This window comes from Nyctereutes procyonoides, unplaced genomic scaffold (assembly GCF_905146905.1).
Source record: "Nyctereutes procyonoides isolate TBG_1078 unplaced genomic scaffold, NYPRO_anot_genome, whole genome shotgun sequence".
NCBI lineage: Eukaryota > Metazoa > Chordata > Mammalia > Carnivora > Canidae > Nyctereutes > Nyctereutes procyonoides.
The window spans coordinates 44,325,659-44,348,369 of NW_026575020.1; the positions used below are offsets into that span (position 1 = coordinate 44,325,659).

General features: G+C 37.8%; 1 protein-coding gene across 5 annotated transcripts in view; it reads right to left on the bottom strand.

Moving 5' to 3' along the window:
* KANSL1 (KAT8 regulatory NSL complex subunit 1) overlaps positions 1 to 22,711 on the bottom strand; it is a 186,342-nt gene that overhangs the window by 83,689 nt on the left and 79,942 nt on the right. The gene's annotated exons all lie outside the window — the stretch shown is intronic.

The following is a 22,711-nucleotide window of genomic DNA, read 5'->3' on the forward strand; positions in this document are numbered from 1 at the left end:
GCAAGACATTGGTGACGTCCAAGACAAAAAATTATGGCAGGAATGCTATAAAGCGGGACAAACTTTGACTCAAGAAAAGAATTCTGAAGTAACTGAACTTAACAGAATTGAAAAGAAGTTTGCTCTAGACATCTAAGAGGTATGAAATTATGTTAGAAACCAATCCGAATTAGGCGGGAAAGGCAATTCAATGTGCTATTGCGAAAGAGGAAAAAAGGCCTTGGCAATGAACCAAAGACTATGATCAGGAAAAGCATGACAGCATTTATCAGCATGAATGCTTTATTTAAATTAAGAGAATTTATTTTTTAGAGTATTAGGTTTACAAAAAAATTAAGCAAAAAGTACAAAGTGCCCATCCCCCCAGTTTCCTTTATAATTAACATACGCATTAGTGTAAGACATTTGTTATTACTGATGAGCCAATTGATACATCATTATTAAAGTCCATACTTGACATTAGGGTTCACTCTTTGTTTTGGCTTTTGACAACTTATAATGACATGTATCCACCATTACATTTTAAATGTATGATACCGTATTCAAAAAAGTAATGTTCTAACATGTCAATATCTTTATAACCATTATATAAACTAAACTTCGAATCATCCCCCTGCCCTCACCTACTTTTCCCACTTTTCCCCATCTTAGTGAAGAACACCAAAAAACTCTTCTTTCACAACCCACACAACTAGCACATCAGCAAATTCTACCCATTCCCCTTTCAAAATAAATTCAGAATAAAAAACAAAACAAAACAAAATAAAATAAATTCAGAATCAAACATTACTTGTGACAAACTCTACCACCCTGAACACCCTCACCCAAGCCACCATCACTCTTCTATCACTAAAATGTTACAATAGTCCCCAGTTTAACTCGTTTCCCTATTTCTGTCCACAGCAATCAGTGTTTCTTTCAAATTAGGTAAGGTCATGTCACTCCTCTGCTCAAAGGTGACACTGGCTTTCCACCTTGGAGGAAAAATGCAGTTAAAAACTGAGTAAATACTCAAGTAGGCTTTTGCCCATGGGGCTTCTGCACCTGCTGATACCCTTACCCAAAACGCCTTCAAACCACTGCCCTAAAACCAGCTTTTATATAAGAATGCCCTGGGCAGCCCCGGGTGGCTCAGCGGTTTAGCGCCGCCTTCAGCCCAGGGCGTGATCTTGGAGACCCAGGATCGAGTCCCACATCAGGCTCCCTGCATGGAGCCTGCTCCTCCCTCTGCCTCTCTCTCTCATGAATAAATAAAATCTTAAAAAAAAAAAAAAAAGAATGCCCGGCCTAGGGAAAGATGAGTTATTAAAGGACAATGTAATAGAACAATTTCAGCCTTGCAGATCAATTTGTGTGACTGTATTCAATAGTATCAGATTTTACCATTACTACTGTCCATTTCATTTCAGTTCCCAGGCTTTAAAATCCCAAAGCACAGAAAGTGATGAGTATACTACATGCTAGCATTAGTAACACTAAAAAGTTGCCACTTAATGAAACATTAAGGACCTAGTACTTGACACTTTTTAAAAATCTTAGTAACAAAGTAAATATTATATTCCAAGGCTATTAGACACTGAGCAATATGGACAAAGTCAGTTAATCAGTAACTGTAGGAATTCAAACTCAGATCTGATCAAAAGTCTGCACTCTAGGACAGCCCTGGTGGCTTGGCGGTTTAGCGCCGCCTTCAGCCTAGGGTGTAATCCTGGAGGCCCGGGATAGAGTCCCACATCCGGCTCCCTGCATGGAGCCTGCTTCTTTCTGTGTGTGTGTGTGTCTGCCTCTCTCTGTGTGTGTCTCTCATGAATAAATTAATAAAATCTTAAAAAAAAAAGTCTGCACTCTAAAACATAACTCAGTAAAGCTGTTAAAAAAAAAAAGGTTGCATTCTGCATTCTTTCCACTATATCACATTGCTTTCCTTAGTCAAAACTAAAATCCTTCCAACAGATACATAAAGCATATCTTTAGAGTTCTGGACATCAAAGAGTTATCTGTCAGAATATTTTAGTGAAATAAGTTAAGGGAAAGAGAGCTTAAAATCTGAAAATGTTCACCTACTAACGACTGCAATACTTTCCCCCAACTTTAAATTAAATGAATTTAGGCCTCAGTTTTCCAAGTCCTTTCCTCTAAGGGTACCCTAAAGACAAATACATAAATAACCTGATTATTTATCTCCTTTAATAAGTGAAAAAAAGTAATGTGAAAATGTTTCTGACTATACTCATCAATAAAAACTGCCCACTAATATGGAATCTTTCCTTCAAAAATTGGTCATGGTCATTACCCAACCTCTAAGTAATACATCCCACTGGGTTATCATGCTAATGAAGGAGGAGAGGGAAGCCACAGAAAATTCAACAGGTGGTTTACAAGTGGCTCTCATTAGATTCACATACTGGGTCTAATGAGAGATCAAGTGACACGGTGGGATTATGGAAGCCCGCAACAACCGTATTTAATAAAATATCTTTTACACACACTGTCATTTCCCCCACGAGAGTCTTCAAAAATTATTTTCACTCCTCAGTTACTCTAAGGATATGATAGCCAATCACAGCTCAGAGTAACCAGATTTCCTGAAAAGGAATTCAATTCTGTATTCTCTTCAGAATTTTCCTTTCCCAATGGAGAAAGAAAAATTATGTATGAATCAATTGAGAGAAAAAAGAAAATACACAATGAGTTGTAAATCTCTGCTCATCATCAAAGCAGCATCAAATAATTAAAAGTCAGAAAAAGTAAAATGCTGATGACTGAATGTAGCACCTAATTCTCCACTATAAGGCATCTTCCCAAGCCAGTTATTAGTTGAAGTACCTGGTAAGAGTTGAGATGTAATTTCATATCTGACCCTTATCTAACTATGAACTTATATGCCTGTAAGTACTTTATGCCTATATAAAAGACTTACAAAAAAAAAAAAAAAAAGACAAGTCCTTTCCTAATTCTTAACTAGGACCAAAGGTACTGCTTGATCTGGCTGCTGCTCATATCATCAGAATCTTTAGCAACTACTCTCAACATTTCTCCTTGCTCTCTTATGCTCTGGCCAGCTGGAGACCAAAGGAGAATTCCTGGTAGCCCCCTTTCATGGAACTCCTTGTCTTTTGCTGTACTCATCATAATTACAATTTTAATCATTTAATTCAAACTTTTTGTTTTCAATATGTCTACCTATCATGGTTCAAGATACATTATTGAGGTGAACAACATAAAGTCCCTAATAGGAGGAAATTTACATTCCAGAGCTAGAGAAAGACAATAAGCTAGTAAGCAAAAGGGCACGCGCCTGTGAATATAAAAATGCGGGCAGCCCGGATGGCTTAGCGGTTTAGCACCGCCTTCAGCCCAGGGCCTGATCCTGGAGACCTGGGATCGAGTCCCACATCAGGCTCCCTGCATGGAGCCTGCTTCTCCTTCTGCCTGTGTCTCTGCATCTCTCTCTCTCTCTCTCTCTCTTTCATGGATAAATAAAATCTTTTTTAAAAAAATGTCATTGTGGGGATGGCCTGGGAGGCTTAGTCGGCTGAGCCTCTGACTCTCAGTTTTGGCTCAGGTCAAGATCTCCAGGTTGAGATCAGATAGTGAAATCCAGCCCAGCACTCAGCAGGGAGCCTGGCTCCTTCTCTCTCTCTGGCCTTCCCCTAACTCGTTCATGTGCACAATCTCTCGATCTAAAATAAGTCTTAAAAAAAAAATCTTAAAAAAAAAAAGTCATTGTGATGTGAGCTGGTAAGCTGGTGGTCAAGAACAGCTCTTTAAAAAGTGGCAGGTATCTGAACAGTATGAAGAACAAAAACAAGGTGATAGGAGATCTGCACAAAAGCTTTCCAGACAGAGGGAATAGGAAATGTACAGACACGAAAGCACTAGAGTAAGAAGGTAAGTGTGGTTGGAGCAAGTGAACTAAGGGAAAAGTAGTAATATGATAAACAAAAGAGGTAAGCTGAAGCAGACATAACCTAAATCTTGTAGGGCCTTTGTAACCTATGATAAGGAGTTTGACTTTTAGTTTAAGTGTGACATGAAGGCTTCGGAGAAATTTGAACAGGATACAATGTGCTATCATTTACATTTTGTTTGTTTGCTTTTTTTGTTTTTTTTTAAGCAGGCTCAAAGCTGGTCTTGAACTCACAGCTGAGATCTGGAGTAAGACACTTAACTGAGCCACCCAGATGCCCCGATCATATACGTTTTTAAGCTCATTCTGGCTGTGGTGTGAACACACTGTAGATGATAAAAAACAGAAGCAGATAGACTAAATTAGGAGGCTGATGAGATTGTCCAGTCAAAAGACAGTAATAGCTTGAATTAGTGTGAAGCATTGGAAATGGAAAATGGGAAACCGCATTCATAATGTAATTTGAAGGTGGAGCCAACAAGATTTACCAATCTACCAGAATGTGGAGATGAAAGAAAAATCTGGTATTTGTGTCACTTCCTCCCCCTCCCAATGAGAATAGATTTAAAATCACTATAAAAGCAGGGACTGTATTCGACTTATATTTAGGTCCATGAACACAGGAACAGTGCAGTATGTTCCAGCTGAATGAACCAATGAATGGCCTATTACACTTCTCAAAATACAAGCATTTACTTTTGCTGGCAAATACAAGGGTGTCAGGCATGGAAATTAAATACCTTAGGAGAAGAAAGGGAAGTTAAAAGATTCTGAAATAAATCAGAGACCCATGTTTCACTGAACTTGCAAACTCACCTCAAAGCACCACCTGTCTGAAAATGGAATATATAGAAAACAGTTCATTTAGGGAAATGAATCACAGTATCTGAACACTGCTTTTTTGTGCATTACAAGATTGGCTACACCATCTGACATGATCACTTAAATTGCCAGACTTGCTTCATCAAGTAGAGCCAGAGGTCCTTGGAGTCCTTGATATTAGAAATCTGGGTAAATGAGCCAGAAGTCAAAGCACGCTGAAGGTTTCTTTAAAAAGACACAAAATAAGTTTAGCAAACCAAGTTTTTTAGAGGGGAGAATGGAAATTATTCTTAAAAATAACACAAAGCCTACTCATCTATTTGCAAATTACAGGACTAAAATAAATTTCTATGCTTTTAAATAAGATTCAGATTTGACATTCCTTTTATTTTTTTTTAAAGATTTTATTTATTTATTCATGAGAGACTCAGAGAGAGAGGCAGAGACACAAACACAGGCAGAGGGAGAAGCAGGCTCCATGCAGGGAGCCCGATGTGGGGCTCGATCCTGGGTCTCCAGGATCAGGCCGTGGGCTGAAGGTAGCGCTAAACCGCTGAGCCCTGGCTGCCCAGATGTGACATTCTTAACCTCCTCTATGACACAGCTACTTAGGATGGGAGTGTTGGGGAACTATTTTCCTCCAAGAAATTTACTGGAGTCTTTAGGCAGTACTTCTCAATGCTGGCCATACCTTAGAATTATCTGGGGAGGTATTAAAAACATAAATGCGGGCAGCCCAGGTGGCTCAGTGGTTTAGCGCCTGCCTTCAGCCCAGGGCATGATCCTGGAGACCCGGGATCGAGTCCCATGTCAGGCTCCCTCCATGGAGCCTGCTTCTCCCTCTGCCTGTGTCTCTTTTTTTTTTTTTTAATTTTATTTTTTTAAAGATTTTATTTATTTATTCATGAGAGACACAGAGAGAGGGAGAGACATAGGCCAAGGGAGAAGCAGGCTCCATGCAAGGAGCCCAATATGGGACTCGATCCCGGATGCCGGGATCATGCCCTGAGCCAAAGGCAGATGCTCAACTGCTGAGCCACTTAGGCGTCCCTCTGCTTCTCTTTCTGTCTCTCATGAATAAATAAATAAAATCTTTAAAAAATAAAAAAAATAAATGCTGGAGACCCACCCCAGATAAATAAAATCAAAATTTAATTAGGAGTAAGGCCCTGACTTTTTCCTTTAATGTCTCCCAGGTGATTCTATTTAGCAGCCCAAGTTGTGAACCACCAACCTACAGCAAAAAGATTAGAGTGATTTAAATAAAAAACTCAACATCTTCAACAAAGTTGAGCCCTCATATTAACATGTGGCTCATAATGGGCATTTTGGAAAGCAGGTAAAAGAACTTGAAGGGGTGGGGGGTGCGTCTGGGTGGCTCAGTCAGTTATGATCTGCCTTCGGCTCAGGTCATAATCCCAGTGTTCTGGCATCAGGCCCCTTGTCATCAGACTCTGCTCAGCCAGGAGCCTGCTTCTCCCTTCTCCCTCGGCCCCTCCCCTTGCCTGTGCTCTCACTCTTGCTCTCTCAAATAAGTAAAAATCCAAAAAAATAAAAAATAATAAAAAACATAAAAAACTTGATTGGAATGGTAAATGGTTCTGTTTCATACATAATCAAACATCTTAGGGAAAGGAGAGAACATAATTTAAAAAAAAAAATAAAAAAATAAAAACCCTGGTTAATCCCATCCACATTCTTTCTTAAATCAGCAACAATACTAGAGAGTCAAACCAAGGTCTTCTTCCTGAAAAGCTGACTCAAATCTCTATAGAACAACAACAATTACTGCTGCAAAGCTAAATACATCTTCAGTCATCAAAATTAACAAATTTCTTTAAGAAATCCTACAGAGCACAAGAGAGTAATGCAAAACTTTGCTTAATTAACTGATGTACCTTTCCACCCTCCTGAATGAACACCTGAGGAAGACTGCCATTGTTTCTTTTCAATTACACCTAAAACCCTCTGGTCCTTACGTCATTATAATAGATGTTCAAACTGCCACCGGTTTTTAACTATCAGATAAGTGACAAATTTCCAATCTAAGATTACTGATAAAAGGAACAAACTGGGATCCCTGGGTGGCGCAGCGGTTTGGCGCCTGCTTTTGGCCCAGGGCGCGATCCTGGAGACCCGGGATCGAATCCCACGTCGGGCTCCCGGTGCATAGAGCCTGCTTCTCCCTCTGCCTGTGTCTCTGCCTCTCTCTCTCTCTGTATGACTATCATAAATAAAAAAAAAAAAAAAAAGGAACAAACTGAGTTTAAATAAACCTTTTAAAAAAGAAGGGAACAGGAGTCTGGTTTTCACATTGATTTAGATCTTTCTATACTGAATTAATTGAAGTCAAAATGACAGTTCAAGAAGAATAAAAATAAAATATAGGAAGCATTTTTAGGCATGGTATCAGGCTAAAAGGATTTACACCACTGCTCTTTAGTCATCCAGTTTCTGGATAATTGAAATCAGAACATGGGACTTTTCATTTCATGTTTATATTTAAAGTTCAGCTAACCAATTAAGAATTTTCTCAATAAAATTAACTAGCATTCTAATTTTAATTGTTTAAAGGCAGCAAAGTGGTAAGAAACCTGAATACCCTGAGATTCAAGATATACACCTTATGCATTAAACCTGAATGCCGAACAGGTAACTTGCCAAAATGAGTACAATATCCAACATCCTCATCATCTAAACCATTACAATGGGAACAGCATTCTGCTGAGCACTATACAATGCTCAAAAGACAGGGTCCATATCCTAAAGAAGCTTATAAATGTGAGGAGATAAGCAAAACAGCAATAAAACACATATTAAAGGCTTACATCAGGAAGTACAAATTAAGTTCTGAATAGCAGTTCCAGCCTTAAAGTCTCAGAGATTAGCAACAAAAAAACTGTTGTTAAGCCAAAAGAAGAAGAAAAACTGCATGTGGGAAGCCAGGGTTAGAAGCCAATCATTTGGGTCAAGAGAAGGTGGTTTGTGTCCAAAAAAGTAGACCAGACAGTCTCAACTTTGTCACTCAATAGCTAGCTGTGTGAACTTCAACAATCTATCTAGCCCTTCAAAAAAGGATACTACCACCAATCACCACGAGCACAAAATAATACAAACGTAGAAAGCATTTTGCACCATGCCCGGCACAACGTCTCAAACTCTGGCTATTAACTATCACTATTGTTAAGAAAACTGCAATCCTAGGGCTGGCAGGATTACCTGATTATCAAATCCAGTGGTTTTCACAGTTTGGATCCCAGATAACCAGCAGCAGCATCACCTGGGAACCTTTTAAAACCCATACCTAAGGCTCCACTTAAGATCCATCAAATCATAAACTCTGAATTTTGGGCCCAGCAACCTGTGTTTTAATAGCCACCAGGTAATGGTGATGGGCACTGAAGTTGGGGGTCACTGCTCTAGTCAAATCTCCTAACTTTACACATAAAGAAATGGAAACCCAGAGATTAAGCAACTTGCCCAAAATAAACAATGGAGAGAGTATTTGTTTAGGGTCCATTATATGTCAGATACTATGCTGGTCACTTTATATTTGTTATTGCAGGTTTTTCTCATAACCACCCAGCCAACACCTCCATTTAAACAGAAGAAAACTTGAGGTTCAGAGGGGTAATTTGGTAAAGGTTACTCCATTATTAATAATTATTTAATTATTAAAATATTGGTAAAGCCAACACTTAATTTAAATCCAAGTATATGATCCCCAAATTCCTGCTAGAACTACTACTACCAACTGGTATGAGGGAGCAGTACTTAAAGAACCCTAGGACTCCTTCATTCAAGGACACTGCTCTTTCCACACCACTTCAACTGCAGTAATTTTACTATGAAACACAACTAGAAATTACTACTTTAAAAAGCAACTCCCATTAAAAAAAAAAAAAAAAAAGCAACTCCCAGAAGAGAGGTGGTAAATTGTTCTGCGCTCTAACTAGAAAAGAGAAAAACGCAACATATTATAAAAACAGATATGAGAGAGAAAGAAGTCTGAGCATAAAGAAATAGAAATGGGACATTTCTTTTCGCAGACACCTAAGTATAAAAAACAATCTGCTATCAATCTTCCTAATCTCCCAATTTCCAAGAGGCTATAAGTTTTATATCACAAGTTATTGGCTCACTAGGGTAGCTACAGAGTCATAAAAGCTCAATGAAACAACAGAGTTTTTATTCCATTAACTGTTAGAATTTTTAGTTCTAAAAATTTTAAGCAAATATATCTGGTAACTAAAATCCCAAATTAATTTAAGCAAGTTAAACAATATCCTTTCTTCTGCATCCTCCAGTTCAGTGTTTAAAAAATACCAGACAAAAGCAGAAAAAGAAAATTCCTAATTTCTACCTTCACTATTATCTTCATTCATACAATATGTACAGTTTGCCAACACTGTGTTAGGCACTGAGCTAGAATAAGTACCATAATAGAGCTTGCACTGTAGTGGGTAAGAGACAAAACAAATTAAATACATTAACAGTATAATTTTAACTTATCGTCAGTTCTATGATGGAATCTGGGTGATGGGACAATAATTGGGTAAAGCCATCTTGGAAAAGGTGGTCAAGAAAGGCATCACTGGCATATTTTAAGCTGTTTTCTGCAGAGGAGACTAAGACAGCAATGCTAAGAAATGGTGATGGAGTGGGGAGGCACAGTCAGGGTGAGAAGGGTATTGATAAAAATAGAATAAACTGGGTTTGATCAAGAAGAAGCAAGAGCTCCATTTTAAAATATTAGGGATCCCTGAGTGGCGCAGCGGTTTGGCGCCTGCCTTTGGCCCAGGGCGCGATCCTGGAGACCCGGGATCGAATCCCACGTCGGGCTCCCGGTGCATGGAGCCTGCTTCTCCCTCTGCCTTTGTCTCTGCCTCTCTCTCTCTCTCTCTGTGTGTGTGACTATCATAAATTAAAAAAAAAAAATATTAAATTTGAGGTATTTACAAGACAGACATTGGATAGAACTCCGAACTTCAGAAAAAGATATATGGCTGGGCCTGAAAACTAAACCCTCAGGCAAAGAGCAGGGAAAGGAAGAGGGGCACAAATCTAGATAGAGGCCTATAAGGCAGAGGGGAAAAAGGGAGGGGAGGAATGTACCATCTTATGATAAATAAATGGAAATAAATTAATTGATTAATTAATTAATTCTAGCCTATACCACCCTTTATGGTTCTGTGTCTCCCCAATTCCTTCTCAAAGTCAAGTAACAGTTGGACCTAATTTCTACTCTTTGTCCCATCCATACTCTTTTGTATCTTTTTCAACAAACACAGGAATACTTTAAAAGAGCTACTATCTTTTAGAGACAGATTCTGAACCATTTACAGACATAGTATATTGTAGACAACTGGCTTCAGAATAATCAGTGTGTATATGTGGGTGTGGTAGGACAGTCTAAGTAAAACTAGAACCGCTACGAGTTGATGCCTGTTGTAACTGGGTGATACATACAACAGGGTTTACTACACTGACCTCTTCATTTCTATGTAAGCTGAAATTTTCTATAATAAAACATAAGGGAGGGATTGATTTGGCAAACACCAGCCTGAGAGAAACCTCTTGATTTTATCCAGGTAATGAGATATGATCAAGGATCCACAAAGTTGACCAAGACATTCTAAAAGATTAAAGGTATAACAGCAATGAACTTTTAAGGGTGAAAGATTTCTTCCTAAACTGTATATTGTTATTTTAAAATGTGTCATAGGTGCTTAAGTCAGGCACAGATCTACCACAACAGTGACTCAACAATTCTCCAGTTTTGACAAACTAGGCTTTATTCAACACTTGCATTTCTTAAGACATCTACTTGAGTTTAATAAAATTTCACCATTTTGGGAATCTCTCAGGAAGCTACAAAAAACATTCACACATAATGGAGCAAGCATCAAATGCTCCTACACCAGTTAAAAAAAAAAAATCACTCATCATACATTCTGTGAGATGAAGCAGGCTCAATAGTTGTTAATCGGGAAGGAACTGGGCACTGCATGTTCTGAGTCATAACCCCATATACTAATCAATTATAATATTAAAGAAAATAATCATCCATAGTAAGACCTCAATTTCAAGATAATAATTCCTAATCTACATTCTTTAAACAAAGTATTACTTTCTTCTGAATGCCATGAACGCTACATAAGCTGATGTGCCTTTTCTTGCAAAACTCTTCTCTGAAATCAGAGTTATTTTGAATTCGCCACAAAGTTCAGAATGAATTTTTTTACATCCACACACACGTTCACATACCCATAATCATCCCTCTTAAGAGTAAACAGAAATGAATCAAATTCGTACTTTCTTCTGCTAAAATAAAAAATTTCCTAGGAATGACCTAAAATGATCCACAAAAAGTAGAAATTTGGCAGTATCAGGACTCACATTTAAACAAATCCTCAATGGTAAAGCACATGACATAAACACACTAAGGAGACTGGTTGCCCAAAGTCCAATCCCACCTCCTTCTTTCTGACATTTATCAATCATATTTGTATGCCTTTTCCTTTGCCCACCCCACTCAGGCTCTCTGTTCCCAAGTAGTTTCATGAAGATTCAGAAAGAACCAAAAAGGGAAGGGGAATCTTTTATCAAATTAACACAGTATCTTTCCTCTCAAGGTTCCAAATTAAACAAAAAACCAAGAGAAGAAAAACAGAAGGTCAAAACACTAATGACTTCAAAGGCAAACACCAAAGCAATTTAACGCTATTATGGACCAAATTATGTCAGCCAACACACAGTATTTCCTATAATCTGTGAATTAAAAAAGAACATCTGTCATCGTTACTTTTATTTTCTGGGCTGGGAGTTGAGTCCCACAAACCAAATTTAAATACTGAAAAATCACATTCTTCAATTATTTCCAGATAAAAATACCTTTCCTGAACATTTGTTCTTGTTATTTGGGGTGGGGTTACACCAAAGCTGGAGTATAGTGTAACACAAAAATAGAAAGTAGATGCTTCATAACAAGTGTGTCAAACCTTTTTCCCAAAACATTATGCTTATCTCTTCTGGGATTCTGTTCACACTTATTCCCGTGGTTTACTTCTGTCTCCTGGTCTTCCTTCTTCCTTATTTTCTACTCAACCCCATCCTCTCTAATATCTACTAGTCAAATAGTATTTCATGCTAAAGCATTTTCTGAAATATTTCCAGATACTCCAAAGAGGTATCATCTCCCCTTTTTCTCTAATCTTTAGAAGTTTATTACATTTTTTAGAGTGCAATAACTACTTCTGCCCTGTATTCATCATAGATATTACTTATATACATAATTTTGCATCCTCAAAAATCTGACTACAGCATATTATCCTCAGAGCTCAGCAAAAAAATCTTTTTAATTTTGTAGCAGATATAATATTCACTGGGAGAAAAGGGTGAATTCACCCTCTAGATTCAATTGTCATAAAAGTTTTCGGTGTGCACTTAAACAATTCAACAATGTGCCTTTCATCTTCCTGTTTTGAAAACTGATTTCACAAGAATGATTCATCCTTCAGTGGAAAAATCCAGGTGAAAAGGCAGTTGAAGTGTGTTACAACCAGCTTCCCAGCCTCTCTAGCTGCACTCAGAAGTTAATAGTGGCTCACCGCAACTAAGACTAGTTAAGTAATTCCATCGGGTTCAGCAAGCTATCCAGGAACAGAATTCACATTTCCTGACTTCAGGAGAACACTGCTCTCCTCACACACAAATAAACAGTAGCGAGCGCGTGGGTGGCTCAGCGGTTGAGTATCTGCCTTTGGCTCAGGTCATGATCCTGGGGTCCTGGATCAAGTACCACATCGGGCTCCCCACAGGGAGCCTGCTTCTCCCTCTGCCTATATCTCGCCTCTCTATGTCTCTCATGAATGAATAAATAAAATCTTAAAAAACACACACCAGCCTTCAGTTCCCTAAATTAAAAACAAGCCTGATTGGATATATAGTCATCTAGAGGTTCAAAGATCTTTAAAAATACTAAGTCTAATACAAAGATGAGGTAATACTTTTTACCGGATCCAAAGGCCTCACCTGACAGCAAGAACTGGAATTCAAGAATCATCAAAGTAACTTACTAACACAGTCAACAAGGGAAGGAGAATTCATGAGTAACAGAAATATGGGACGCACACAAATTTTACCTCAGAAATTCTGTCACAGAATTCATTAAACCTATTCACACTCAACTGTCCTCAGTGGCTTAAGAATCAATCCTAAAGGCATCCAGGTACCAACAAAAGTCTATGAAGTCTTAAGTTTTTGAGAAATTAGTGTCAATTCACTAAAAAGGAAAGCATATAAAAGGAAAACTAGATGGCTTCATTTGTGCTCACCCCCAAACCTGGAACAATACACGGGACAACATAAAATGTAATGACTGTTTACTAAATAAGTGAAGGAAAAACCTTTTCATCTTTATTAAAGTGAACTCACAATATTCCCATTATTTTCTGTCCTCTTATGGCACTTGTCAAATTTTTAGAACTGAGTTTAAAATCTTTCATAGGGAAGGAAATGTATAGCCCCTAACATGCTTTGGATATTGTGACAAAGTAAATACTTGCACTCATCAAGTTCCAAAGTCCTAGCTTCCTCAAGACACTTTATGATTTCCATTATTAATTTTTTCTCTTTAATATCTATTTCTTCATCAGGATTCCTCAACCCATTACATTATTCATCCATCTACATGGGCACGTGCTTTCCAAAGCATTCAATGAATTGCTTACTATGTACTAGTCAGCACAGAGAAACACAGAGAAAACCTAAGCTTTGGTAAGCTTTGGAGTGATACAACCCTGATTCTAGTTCTTGCTTTTAACTACTAAGCTATGGGACAGTGGTTAAGTCATTCATGAGGTCTAGTACTCATTTTTCCCATCTGTAAAAATGTGAAAAATTAAGATACATTATCACACATAAAAGCATACGTCAGTAACAGGCACTATGTGAGTGTTAGTTTCCTTCCCACTTCCCTATTCTATAATAGCACCCACCAACTTTGGAAATTATCATTCCAACTACAGAAAGCATTCTTAGAAAGCATGGTCCTTAAAACACATATACACAACTAAAGGACTTTTGGCCCTGGTCTTAAAGCTGCCATAAAATGGGCACCTGGGTGGCCCAGTTGGTTAAGCATCAGCCTTCAGCTCAGGTCATGATCCAAGGGTCCTGGGATCGAGCCTCACATTAGGATCTCTGCTCAGCAGAGAACCGGATTCTCCCTCTCCCTCTGCAGGCCACCACACCTCATACTCTCTTGTGCTCTCTTACTCTCTCAAATAAATAAAACCCTTAATAAACAAACTGTACCATAATTATTTAAGTAAATCAGTATTATCAAGAGAGGTGAAGAATTTTGTTTTTACATATGAAAGTCAGCATTTCCTCCTTCCCTAGTCCCATCCCATCCTTCAGAAATAGTCACTGTTTTTTTTTTTTTTAAATAGTCACTGTTTATACTCTGGTGTGTATTTTTCTTACCAAAGTTCTGTTATAGATACTTAGAAAATAAAAAAATAGCAAAGAGTGTATCACCTATACAAACCACCAAAAAATTTTAAAGTACATTTCCATCTTAAAACTATATGCGTTTCCATCTTAAAACACACGATGGGGAAAGAATAGTCTCCAACTAATGATGCTGGGGACAACAGGCAAAAAAAGAAATTTGGACCCCTACCCCATACCATATACAAAATTAACACAAAGCAGACATAGAATTAAATATAAGAGCTAAATTATAAAACTAGAAGGAACCATAGGAGTAAATTCTACATGTTCTTGGCTTAGGCAATAATGTCTTATGCTATGACATAAAAAGCAAAAGGAACAAAGAAAAAAGGTAAAATGGTCTATGACATTTAAAACTTCTGTGTAATGGACAAATCAGGAAAGTGAAAACAACCCAAAGAATAGATGAAAATATATGCAATTTATATATCTGACAAAAGACTTGTATTTAGAATACATAAAAAACACAATTCAACATCTAAAACAAATAACCAAACTACTTTTAAAGATGGGCAAAGGATATAAATAGGTATGGATAAGCACATGAGATAAAAAGGATCAACATCATTAGTCACTAGAGAAATGTCAATCAAATCACAATGAGATGCCACCTCACACCAACACAGAAAGAAGAGCAGACAATAAAAAATATTGGCAAAGATCCACCACTAGTGGGAAAGCAAAACAGTGCAGTCTCTTTGGAAAAGTTTGTCAGTTCCTCAAAAATTATTAAAAATGGAATTACCATATGACCCAGCAATTCCACATGAATGTTCCTAGCAACATTTCCCATGATAGCCAAAAGGTAGAAAGTCCAGCCGTGGATAAATGAATAAACAAATTGTGGTACAGCCATACACTGAGATATCATCTGGCCATAAAAAGACATGAAATAATAAATGCTGTATCATGTATAAACCTTGAAAAATGTTTTTGTCAATAAGCTAAATGAAAAGCACAAACTAAAAACCACACATTCTGTGATTCTATTTACATGAAATATCTAGCACAGGCAAATCCAGAGACAGAAAGATTAGTGGATGCCATGGACTGGGGGGAGGAAATGACTGGGGGAGCAGGAGGGATGACTGCTAATGGATAGAGGGTTTCTTTTGGAGATGATAAAAATGTTCCAGAATTACTTGATCATAGCAGCACAACTCTGTAAATACAATGAAACACACTGAACTGTTTTAAAAGATGAATGTTACTTTATGTAAATTATACCTCAATTTAAAAATACTAAAATTCTCTCAAAATTTATTGGCTCTGGGCAGCTCGGGTGGCTCAGCGGTTTAGCGCCGCCTTCAGCCCAGGGCCTGACCCTGGAGACCCGGGATCAAGTCCCATGTCAGGCTCCCTGCATGGAGCCTGCCTTCTCCCTCTGCCTGTGTCTCTGCCTCTCTCTCTCTCTCTCTCTCATTAATAAAATATTTAAAAAAAAATTTATTGGCTCTGCATCCTGTCACACCACATGTGAGTTGGTACCGGACAACTTACAAAAATGCTGTAACACTAAATAATTTTCCAGTTTATAAACAAAAGGATTCAGGATGCCTGGGTGGCTCAGCGGTTGAGCATCTGCCTTTGGCTCAGGGCGTGATCCTGGAGTCCTGGGATCGAGTCCTGTGTCAGGCTCCCTGCGTGAAGCCTGCTTCTCTCTCTCTGTGTCTCTCATGAATAAATAAAATCTTAAAAACAAAAAAAATAATAAAAAGGATTCTGCAAAGATATTTAAAATAATTGGAAATATAGCATGTTTTGATTTAGTTTTTTTTTTTCAATTTGCCGTGCAACCATCAGCACCATCCATCTCCAGAAGTCTTTTCATCTTGCAAAAATAAAACTCTATACCCATTGAACAGCAACTTCTGATTTCCCCTTCTCTCCAGACCCTAACAAACATGATTCCCTAACAAACATGATTCTTCTTTCTGTATTCATGAGTTTGACTGCTCTAGGTACCATGTAAGTGGAATCATACCTATTTGTCTTTTTAGAACAGGCTTATTTCACTTATTAGCATTATATCCTCAAGATTCGTTCATGTTGTAGCATGTGTCAGAACTTGCTTCCTTTTTAAGCATAAGTAACATTCCATTTTATGTTTATGCCTTATTTTGTTTATTCACCTGTTGAAGGACATTGACATTGCTTCCACTGACTTAATTTTTATGTGATCAATATCTGACATAAATAAACTTATTAGGAAAACATAGATTATGCAAATATTTGCACAACTTTGTGAATACTCTAGAAGTCAATGAACAGTATACTTTAAGTGAGCAAATTACATGAATTACATGTGAATTATATCTCAATAAAACTTTAAAAAAAACACATAAAGGCTCTTTCTCATTCAAATTACATAAGATGAAATACAGCCTAACACCCAATAATCCGTGTGAAGTATTTCTACTGCTAAACATCGAAAATATCTGCCATAATTTTATGCTGCTTCTAGACAGTATGCTGAACTGGATTAGGAATGAAAATCTTGGGGCATTTGGGTGGCTCCGTGGTTGAGCGTCTGGTCGTGATCCCAGTGTCCTGGGATCAAGTCCCACATCAGGCTCTCTACAGGCAGCCTGCTTCTCTCACTGCCTATGTCTCTGCCTCTCTCATGAATAAATATTTATTTTTTAATTAATTTATTTATTTATGATAGTCACACACACACACACACAGAGAGAGAGAGAGAGAGAGAGAGAGAGAGAGAGAGAGGCAGAGACATAGGCAGAGGGAGAAGCAGGCTCCATGCACCAGGAGTCCGACGTGGGATTCGATCCCGGGTCTCCAGGATTGCGTCTGGGTCAAAGGCAGGCGCCAAACCGCTGCGCCACCCAGGGATCCCTAAATAAAATATTTAAAAAGGGGGTGGGGGGAATGAAAATCTTTAACAAAGTGATCTAGCAAGAAATTCCATTAAGGTCCACTCAGGTAAAAAATTCACCTTCCTCCATTAATATTAATAAATTGTTTTATTTTTTAAAAGATTTTATTTATTTTTGATAGACACAAAAGAGAGAGGCAGAGACGTAGGCAGAGAGAGAAGCAGGCTTCCCGCAGGGAGCCTGATCCACAACTTGATCCCCAGATCCTGGGATCATGCCCTGGGCCAAAGGCAGACACAGGAGGACCGCTGAAGCACCCAGTCATCCCAATAAATTGTTTTAATAGTAAAAATATTTTTGTAGTTTGAGAGAAATGAAGAGCAATCATAGTCTCCACACTAGCAGTGACACTAACCCACTAAAGTCATGAATTTCCATTAATGAATGATATATTCTATTCTATCCCTTTCCTTCTAAATTTCAGATTCTTATATAAGATGGATGAAATAAATAACATCCTTTCTTTGCTTCTTGAATCAATGGTTCTCAAACTTGGCCTTGCGCCAGAATCACCTGGGGGGCTTTCTTGTTAAAACACTGATAAGTCTCATCCCCAGTATTTCTGGTAAATTAGGCCTGGAATTAAGGTCTCAGAGAGCTTGCATTCGTAACCTAAATCAGAAATTCCAAACCAGAAAAGTTCCTGGGTTACATGCATTCTGCTGGCCTGGGGATCACACTTTTGAGAAAACTGTTAAGTCCAAAAGCAAAGTTAAAGGTCTAGATATAATTGATATTATCAGTATGGTTTTATGACACCTTAGTATCTATTTGGGGTGGAAAGTAAAAGGTTGAAATTATTTTGCCTATGTATTCTTTGGTATTTTTTAAAACTATTTAGAGTTAAATCATGCAGATCAAAATAGTTGAAAGCTTAGCCTCTCAAAATTTACAAATGATAGAAAATAGTTTTCATTCCCATTTTGTCCTTAAAAAAAAAAAGTCTTATACACAGTAGCAATTGTATATTGCTACATATACAGTTCTCAGAAGACTATTTCAGAGAAAATCAAGGAGGAATGCAGACAGGTCAATACATCAAGGGACACAGGTAATTTTACATAATTATGAGGTAAAGTTACCTATTATTTTGATGTTACCACAGTGAACTAAATATTTGAAAAATGGTTTTCAATTCCATGTCTCTTGCCTCTTTCTCTATTCTATTAAGTGCATACATCTGTGAGATTCTTCATCTTAAAACATCAATTCCATTATGTCAGGACCCTGAGCAAAAATGTTTCTATTGCTTAAATGAAAGCATCTGATACTCTCCTCTCAGGCCTTCTCAGACCCTCCACAATGGCTCCAACCCAGGTCTCAAGTAACCTCCCTATTGCCCTAGCTCATTCAATAACAGACATTGCAGCTCCGCAATCCAGCCATTAACATTGGGGTGCTATACCAAGGATCAATGCTATTAATCACTAACAACACATATTTAAGCTAGGAAAAAGGAAGATCTAGTTCTATGCCACAATAATTTTTTTTACTGGCTAAAACTGAGCTAGGTCATATAGGTGGGTTACTAGATGTGAAAGACGGAAATCTTGCAGTTTCTGGTCACATTTCACTTCCCTTTTTTTTTTTAAGATTTTATCTATTTATTCATGAGACACAGAGAGGCAGAGACAGAAGCAGGCTCCTTGCAGGGAGCCCAATAAGAGACTCAATCCCAGGACCCTGGGATCACACCCTGAGCCAAAGGCAGATGCTCAAGCACTGAGCCACTCAAGTATCCCCTGCTTTTTCAAATTTAATTTTATTTACTTATTTGAGGGGGAGTGAGAGAAGAGATATCACACGGGGAGAGGGAGAAGCTGACTCCCCACCAAGCTGGGAGCCTGACATGGGGCTTGATCCCAGGACCCTGAGATCATGACCTGAGCCAAAGGCAGAAGCTTAACTGCCTGAGCCACCCAGGTGCCCCCACATTCCACTTCCAAATACTTGACTAAAGTATTTGGATACCCATACTTGACTAAAATCTATCCTCCCCTCCCTACACTGAGAACTTAAGCCATCTCAATTTTCAAATTATAAAGTTATCTTTCAAGACAAAAAGGTTTTGAGACAGGGGGACACCTACATTTAAACTCAGAGGTTATGCCATGGAATAGGGTCCAAACTTAAGTGCGGCCACTAGGAATCCTTTCACAGAATTATAGATTTAACCATTCCTAAAGAGACAAGAAAACAGCCAGAGTGTCCTTCCTTCCTTCTCTTTCCTAACGTTGTCTACACATCAAGTTCACTGAAGGAAGGAGAAAAGGGCTGTTTAAGGGTCTAAGATTAAAAAAAAAAACAAAAACAAAAACAAAAACCTTCCATGCAGTATCCTGAGTTCACAAAAGGTCTCTCACGCTAAGCTCAAAACATTCCACTGGGCTACTACAGAAACACTGGGTGAAAAATAAGAAAAGGAGGCAATTTTCACCTTAGATTCCAAAGAAAGGAATATAACCACATTGTTCTTTGTTGTTGACTTTGTTGTTTTAAACTACATGAAAGTGGCAAAAAGAGTAAGTCACTCAAACATCACCTTTCAACCCTTCCCTTAGACCTTTATTAATTGAACACGTTCTCCCAACTAAATTAAAATTTGAAGAGAAGCTAGCTCTTTAAATTATCAAGCGGAAGGTTCTCACAGTACCATCTCTTCTGGAAAGATACTGACAATAACCAGTTAAAGAAAAATCAAACAAACTAATCAATGGCAAATTTATCATATTAAGGCAGCCTCTAGACTTTATGGATAATCCATGTTTCTGCAGTTGGTATCAAAAAGCTAGCTGCAAAGACACAATGAAGAAGCCTGTATGTGAGAAGGACAAGCTTAAATTGACACCAAGCGGGATAAGACTGTCAAAACCACTGAAACTGCAATAATAAGAGTACTGTTATCAGAATAGGGGCCAGTGATTACTCAAGCCACAAGACAGTTATCTAACAGATCCAGGTAGAAACATAAAGGGAAGTAACAAAAATGGTCCATCAGACCTAAAATGCTTAAAAGAATCCTGCTATACTTAAAAAACAAAAGCATGAGGATCCCTGGGTGGCTCAGTGATTTAGCGCCTGCCTTTGGCCCAGGGCATGATCCTGGAGTCCTGGGATCGAGTCTCACGTCCAGCACCCTGCATGGAGGCCTGCTTCTCCATCTGCCTGTGTCTCTGCCTCTCCCCCCTCTCTTTCTGTGTCTCATGTATAAATAAATCTTAAAAAAAAAAAAGCACAAGGATTCATTGAATAGAATAATCCAGATTAAAAGTGTTAAATAAAATATCATAAGCTAGACAACTTACAGTTCATAGGTAAATTAATGTCTTTCATATATTTGAGCAGGTATCATGAGAAGACATTCTATGAGTGGGGAGAAGCACGAACACTGAAGTTGCAGGTGAAAAGATTTTTCCCTATAGATCTGTAAAGGCTTTCCCTACTGTCCAAGAAAGTGGTGTCTTCATTCCAATCAAGTATGGACAACCCTTTAAGGAGAGTTACTACAAAGGAGTATGAGTGAAATCTGCTACATTCATGATTTCAGTTGCTACTCTGCCACTAAAACCGACAAATTAATCTAGAACTCAGGAAGGAAGGGAGTAGCCCAAGTACCCCAAAGCTTCTTAAAACTCCTACCAAATTCCATGACTAGATCATTACTTATGTGACAAAGAAAAATGAAACCATTTTTATCAGAGCACATGGACTGGCCAGATTTACTTTTCATGCCATAGAACTACCACTTCAAAAGAAAATGCTGGCAGTGTTTTAAATATGTATGGATAAATTTTGCCAAAAGCAAGAGTTCATACAAATTTTAGAAAAAGGAAAATGTAACCAGACCACCCATTAGTGCCTACTAGATGGTAGGCAGTGGTTTTCACTTACATTATCTTGTTTAACATTTTAAGGATGTGTAAAAATCACATAAGCCTTTCACAAATTGCATTAGAATTTATATCACCAAGAAAGTTTGCATTTGAAGTATCATTCATTTATCCTGTCATTACCCTTTCAACCTATTAGAGGAACAGGAGGACACAAGCAAACATACAACTATACACTGCTTATTAAGTGAATTATTTCCTATTACTTGTACTTACTTCTAGATTTTTTTAAGTAGGTAAGATATCAAAAAAAAAGAAAATTATTTTTTTCAGTATTTACTATTTTTGCTATCTGCCAGCAATAAAAGTGTCTAATGAAAGTAATCCTATTCAGGGACGCCTGGGTGGCTCAGCGGTCTAGTGCCTGCCTTCAGCCCAGGGAGTGGTCCTGGAGTCCTGGGATGGAGTCCCAAATAGGGCTCCCCGCATGTAGCCTGCTTCTCCCTCTGCCTGTGTCTCTGCCTCTCCATGTGTGTATCTCTCATGAATAAATAAAATCTTAAAAAAAAAAAAACTAATCCTATTCATAGGGGCATTAAAAAAATACAAAATGCTCAAAAATGCCCTTATAGAATAGACTATATGAATATAAAAGAAACTGGACAACCCATTTCTGGATGGAAATCTATTCTTTTCAAATTAACATGTAGGCTTAAAGCAACTTCAAAAGTCCCAAAGGGAAGTAATATAAATATAAGTGATTCTGAGACATTAGTTAGCCATTTGGGAAATGAGGTGGAGAGGATTTATTTAGATCATAGCATGCAACAATAAATGTTTTGATGAATTAAAGGGCTAATTTCTAAAAATACAATTACTAAAAACATCTAGAAGAAAACAGGAAACATCTTCCTATTACTCTGGAAGGGATAAAGGATTTCCACTATTTAAGGTTGAGAAAGAAAGCTCAAGAGAAAAGATCAATAGATCAAAATTTTAAATATTTACAATTTGTATCTTATCCAAGTTTGATTTCCAGTATTTTCAATAAAGGATTAATATCTGCATCATATCAAAGAACCATAAAATAGACAAAAATCCTTTTAAAAATTAATTAAAATATATCAGAATGTTCAACTTCATTGATAATTTTAAATCCAAATTTAAGTAAAGATGTTATTTTTCACCCATCTCTTCAGCAAACATTAAAAGGTCATTCTCCATGAGTATGTTTTTTTTTTAATTTTTATTTATTTATGATAGTCACAGAGAGAGAAAGAGAGAGAGGCAGAGACACAGGCAGAGGGAGAAGCAGGCTCCATGCACCGGGAGCCCGACGTGGGATTCGATCCCGGGTCTCCAGGATCGCGCCCTGGGCCAAAGGCAGGCGCCAAACCGCTGTGCCACCCAGGGATCCCTCCATGAGTATGTTTAAACAAACAATCCAATATACTGCTGGTATGAATGAATACAACAATGAACGAATACACCTTGAAAAGCAACCTAAGAAGATACACATACAGTCTTCTGAAGTGTTCAAACTCTCTTTTGTAGATTCTGGGAGCCTAAATACAAAAAGCCAGAACTTCGTGGACAAATATTAGAAAAGTCTAGCAACAGAATAATAAAGCATAAGTATGTAGTAAAGGAAACCTTTTATGCCTTTTTCATACTACATCAATCCAACGGATACCAAAACACCGCAAATTTATAAAACTCCAAGTCCATAAGCACAC